Raw genomic sequence first — 6390 nt, 5'->3', positions numbered from 1 at the left:
ATTTTCAAAACAATGTTATTTCTTGAGGACGGCTCACCTTTAAGTGCAGTTTTTATCGCAGTCATTTCAGATTTGTGCACTTAGTGTTTAGATGTGTTTGGACCTATCCAAAGTGGCTGCTATTAGTTTTAATGATTTATACAATTGCAGTCATTTGTAAAGAACAAAACAGTGTCATTCAAGCCGCCTTTCTGTTAGTTGTGAATGTAGTTTTATACTTTGTCAGATCATAATTATGATGTGTTTTGACAACCGCTTCAGTCGAGTCAGCGTCTGGGCACAATTTTGTACACAGTGCAGCGCACAGACTTTAACAGATTTTGACAAAGAGTCCTCCCTCTTTATCAAGCAACTTTAGAAGTCATTGCTTTCAAAAAATCTCTCACCCAGGCTCCAAATTGTAGCATGTACATGTGTGGCACTGTTTCACTGAGAGGTTATTTGATTTGTTTCCTTTGTCAAGGTCAAGCATATGCATTTCATCAGTTAAAAGAGTCTTAGTAACTGAGCAGTTACAAAGCATCACAGTGGCAGGATTCTCTGTTACAGCATGCATATCGGTTTCTCTGCGAGATGGAATCATTAGAGTATCATCTCAGGTGGCTATTGTTTTTTTGAACATTACTTCATTATTTAAGTCACATTTTAATCTTAATAAGTAATCTCTTGTCTTTCCCACTGCAGCCACTGTAGAAAGAGTGACAATGTGACAGCTCTGCTTCTTTTTGCACAGGAGAATATCTCATGTATGGATGAAACTTGATTAGGCTCAGACTATCATTGTGTTCTCATAAAATCCATGAGCTCGCAAGGTAAAAGGCATCGAGATTTATTCTCTAATTAGGAGAGATGAGTAGGCATTAAAGGCAAGAAGCACCTGGGGCCGGGGTTCTGCTGCTCATTTATGTATGTATGTCATACAATACACAAATAAATGATAGCATAAGTATCTACGACATCATCACTGTAGCTGTGTACAGAATATTTTTAACATGTGACTTGGGAGCAGTGTGCTCGGACAGTTGGAGGCCGCAGTTCAAGAAGATACCTGTATGCAGAGTTAGAGAAGGGTAATTATTTGAAATGAATGATTTACATTTACTATTTAAAAAATGATAATCATCCCCTGTCTTGCATTTCAGTGCCACTGACAGTAACTGACTCAAACCATTTTCTCATTACAACAGCAGAATTTCTTAACAATGTCAATTCAACTCTCATTACCAATCATAAACAGAAGCCTTTGTGCATGGTGACAACCTGTCTGCTCCTGGAGGGCATCATGTCTTCCTCACTTTAGGATAACTGGCAGTGATTGCTGAGTATGCGAGGACTGTCTCATATTAACCGGTTCCAATTAGCTGAACAATTGCCCAGAGCTGAAACCATGTCTTAAATGAAAGCGTTGAAAAGAAAAGGGTACAGATCTGGAAGTTAACATTTGACACAGCATCTTTTCTTTTTTTGAGGCAAATGAGTCAGCACGAGCCATAAAGGTTTTGTTATATTTAGCTCTGTTTGCGGCCTTATTCCTAAAACTCCTGTATTCGGAGCAAGCAATGTGTCAGAATACTTTGAATTCAACAGTGGCTGTAGTTAATTAAAATTACCAAAATAAGTCGTCTCCCTAGCCACGTTTTCTTCAGCCTATCTTTAAATTCTAGCTCCAGTCTAGTTGTTTGCAAGCATAAATAGTCAGGTGTTCTGTTATTCTTGTCAGCCCTGTCTAGAGAGATGCATGGTCTCCCCCTGCAGCTTCCTCCCTGCTTGGATAATCCAAACAGATGTGGACTTCCCTCAATGGCCCCCATCAGTCCTCTGGCCCCTCTCACATCAACTAATCTCAGCAATGCCTGTGAGAGCAGAGAGTGTACCATCTGCTCTCCTCCAGCCCTCTTTGAGATGGGCAGACCTCCACATCTGGACTCCTGCCTGCCCCTCGTCCTTTTCCTTCTTTTTATCCCCTCTGTATACTGTCTCCATCACTCACACAGAGTGCAACAAGGATTTAAGAGCTCATCAGGCTTTATAATTTTAATATATCAGTGTCATAATGTTAGATGTTAGATTCAACTCATTGTCATTGTGCACCAAGGCACACAACGAATTAATCAGTGAGTGGTGGCTCTCAAACTAATCTAAAGTTAAGTGTTCTGATTTTTATATATATATGTGAATTATTTAAGGAAATTCTGTCTTTTATCTTGGCATATTTTATAAAATAAAAGGTCTGTTGGACACCCCCCATGGAGCCTAGAAATAGTCATATTTTTCAGCTACTAAAGCTTAACCAACCTAATATATGGTGCATACAATAAATTATAAAGAAATTATTCACATTTAAAAGCATCTTTCTTTAAATAATAGTGTTTCATGGTTATAGTGTTGGCGTGATGAAAAATTATGACCTGTTGCATTTCTGATTTTTAAACAGAATTAGAAAACAATACCCTGGATTTAAAGTCAGGCACCCAGTGTTAATTTCGTTGACGAAATATTTTTGTCATAGTTTTCGTCAACGACCCTTTTTTTTCATGACAATAAGGAGACGATAACTAAATAAAAACTACCTAAAAAGATAAAAACGATGACAAATTAATTGACACTTTCGTCAACGAATGAAAACGAGACGAAAATGCTTGGCGGGGACGACATCCAATCAGAACTTACTTAATTTTGTGACAGGCAGGGGCAAGTTAGGAAAACATCCAATCAGAACTGATTAAATTTTTTGACAGGGCGGGAAAAGTTAGGAAAACATCCAATCAAACGCACAGTTGCACATATTTGCTCTAAACCCGGGAAGACCAAACTAGCCTGTGATTTGTCTTTACTTCCGATAGAACTAAGTTATGTAACCAATGTCAGCAGGGAGAAAGAGAAGAGCCGATGTATGGACACATTTGTCCTTTGACGTTGTGACAAACGAAACGATGTGTAAACCATGTGGAGCGACTATCTCGGGTAAAAACACGACAAATATTGAACGACATCTGCAAACCAGTCACCCAGATCTCCATGCAAAGGTCAGCATTTTAATGTCATGCAGGGTAAAGTGTTTTTCCCAGTTTGTGTTTAGAGCAAATCTCCACACCGCGGTGGATTAGCCTTTATAATCTTAGTCCTGAACACTGCCCTGTACCTTTCAGAGCGTCCTGCTGTAAAACGCTCGGATTATCTCAGTAAGGTGGTGTTAATGATCAGGTGTGTGGGAAGCAGGTGAAACGCTAATGTTAATATTATTAATAATATTCCATAACTTTTAATAAATGTTTAATTTTGTGTAAGTGTGTATAATGACTAATTCAAGGGAACTGAAGAAAAAGTATTTACATTTTACACCCTTTATATTTTAGTCACTAAATCCACTGTAGATTTAGTCGACTGTATTCTAAAGATAATTTCGTCGACTAAAACTAGATTAAAACTAAAACTATTCAGATGACTAAATTATGACTAAACCTAAATTACTTTTTTGTCAAAATACTATGACTAAAACTAAATCAAAATTTGATGTCAAAATTAACACTGCACGCACCGTTCATGCAGACCTTAAAAATATGCTTTACAGTTCATTAGTAACCTTTAACAGCAGTTAATAAAGGAGTATTTTACTGACACAATCATTAACATTCATGCTGTGTTTCAACATGCAGTGAAAAATGGTTGTCAGTCAGCTTCTTGCAATTAGCGATAGAGGATGCATTGATTTAATGACACCACTCTCCACTATGTAATGAACACTCTAAAATGATCCGACGCACAAACAGCAACCCTGATTGATAAGCTTTTATTATGCTGTTGTGAGAAAGTGGAGAAAAGTCTATTTTGTTAATTAAACAATTAACAATAGAGGCTCTTGTGCATCGATTATAATTAACCATTAAAATTAAGTGTGTAATCATTCATATATCTCATCTTAACACCCTTTTAATTTCCCCGGCAGGATTAATGCACAAACAGTTCACCAAGCTAGGACATACTGGCACTGTTATTATGAAGTGATTTATTTATTTGATTTGCAAACTGCCAATTGACTGCAGACTGTTTTATCACTGTCAAGCATGAATTAGCAGATACTGTTGCACCAGATATTGATTAAACCATTCATCCGTATCGTCACCTCTAGACACACACTACGGAAATATTTAGACACCCTAATGAAGTCCTTGAGTTTTTTGTTTTTTTTTTAATGTCTACCACCAGCCTGTCCGCTCACTGGACCTGTATTAACTGTTCCACTGAGGGAGAACAAACAAAGCTGACTTTCTAACTGGTTCTCCACTCTTTATTTGTACTGTTTATTTTGTCTGTACGTGAGCACAGAGGCCAGCAGGAAACTTTTGAAGCATGAGCACAGGTCTCATTGTTTATCCATCAGCAACTATTCATCCCATTGTGAGCGACTTCACGGGGAGAACAACCCCGTTGCCAAAAAATGAGCACTCTTGCAACCTTGACATTCATGATGTTGTGAAAGGGTTTGTAAACAGTGAGGATGTACCAGTGAGTGAAGCCAGAAGGAGAACAAATGTAGTCTGTCTCCAGTCTTCTTTTTTCTGTTCCATCTGCTTTCCAACAATTTTTATGCACTCACAACCTAATCCATCTTCTAGCTCTAAGTAGGCCATATGGAAGTCTATATTTATTCATAGAATACCTCTAAAATAAGCTTTTATATATATATATATATATATATATATATATATAATTTTTTTTTTTGGTCAATGGTTTTTGTAACTGGCATCTGAATTTCAGCGAAGAAAGGAGAGAATGCCTGAAAGAGTTTATCTCTAATTGCCATCCTTCAGTTGGAGTATATTTTTTCAGTGCGTTGGTCTTTTCCATGTAGGACAAGTATTATATTACAAACATGTTAAATGAGTAATTGAAGATGCATCCAGATTTTGATAGGCAAATACTGAATTCAGTTGCCTGCAGCCCTGTTTTCTGTTGGCATAATTTGACTGGAGGCCATGAAACTATCTGCTACCACTAGTGGTGCTTCATACAAATGTAGTATTTTGTAGAGAATTTGATTAATGCAGTACATATTGACCTCATTAAGCCCCAAGTGAGTCAGGTTGAGCGATGCTAAGATCCATTCCCTCCTGCCACTTGGCTCTACCAGCTTACTCTTCCCCTTATTCATCTTTAATGTGTTTGCTGCACTGGATTAATTTCTCCAGTTCAGCTCACATCAATCACAGGGTGATATCACTCCCCACTGGGTGATTACAGTAAGCATTTGTTTTCTATTATGTACAAATGTTGAAAATGAGTAGTTTTTACACAGCTGTCTTGGTACTTTGTTTGGTCTTATTTGTTAATACGGTGGGGAAAAAAAATAAAGTAAATGGAGGTCTTGCACTCTTCAGTCAACATCTGTTTCTGCTGACTGTACAGAGAGTGATTGCATACTGCTTTCATCACAAAGTAATGCCTCAAAAATAACAAAACAGATAAATCTGATCCTTCTGAAAGACTTTGATTTTAACAATGGTGCACAATAGAACCGTACTCTTAATGAAAAAAGAGAGTAGTATTACTTTCATCATTCTTTTCATCACTGTTTCATCATCAATATTCAGATGTATATGTTTTTTCCTCTATACAAAGAATACAGTTTGAGGGTAATTGACTCAGCCAGCCTGCCAGCCTGTGTTTTGGTGCAGTGGATGAGTAGTTTGCCAGGAGTATGCATTGATGCTCATGGCTGCCCACGGCTGCGTTGTCCCCGATTCACCTCTCACCCTCTCTGCTTTGAATGATATTTCAAAGCTTCTGCCAAAGTGTGGCTGGGCAGTGGCAAATACACATCATCACCACACTGTGGAGTTTTCTGACATTATGTTTTAGAAAAGATAAGATGCAATAGCACTATTTTGCTCAAATTTAGGCCCACTGTTTGGTTTATTTAGCAGATGAGAATGGAGGACGTTAGGATGGACATCAGGTGGCAGAGAATCATACTAAAAATGCCAAGAGTAGCAGCTGTAAAAATTGCTGTTCACCACATAATTTTTCATCTTACCACTGGGGTGCACCAGAGTCAGAAATGTGCACATTATGGCGGTGGGTTTCATGAGACTTGATGCTAAAAGAGCACATGAGATATTTTACACACAGGGGTCAGTTTACTCATCAAGAGGAGTAGTTTCCAGTCTGTCGGGCAGTTGCATAATGTCTTCTTTATCTCTGGAAGGAGCTGTCTAAAGTAGGGGGAAAAAAAACACTAATGATGTCATCAGGGGATTAATATCAGGATCTATCTGCATCTGGTGCTGCAATTCTGATCATTCTTTTTTAAGCCGTTTTCACGAGTGAATTCCACACAATATCACTATAATCAGGTTAGACATTGTCTCATAACAGGAACCAGTTCAGTTC

Source organism: Archocentrus centrarchus, chromosome 5, assembly GCF_007364275.1.
Source record: "Archocentrus centrarchus isolate MPI-CPG fArcCen1 chromosome 5, fArcCen1, whole genome shotgun sequence".
NCBI lineage: Eukaryota > Metazoa > Chordata > Actinopteri > Cichliformes > Cichlidae > Archocentrus > Archocentrus centrarchus.
Note: the sequence above shows the minus strand (reverse complement) of the source record.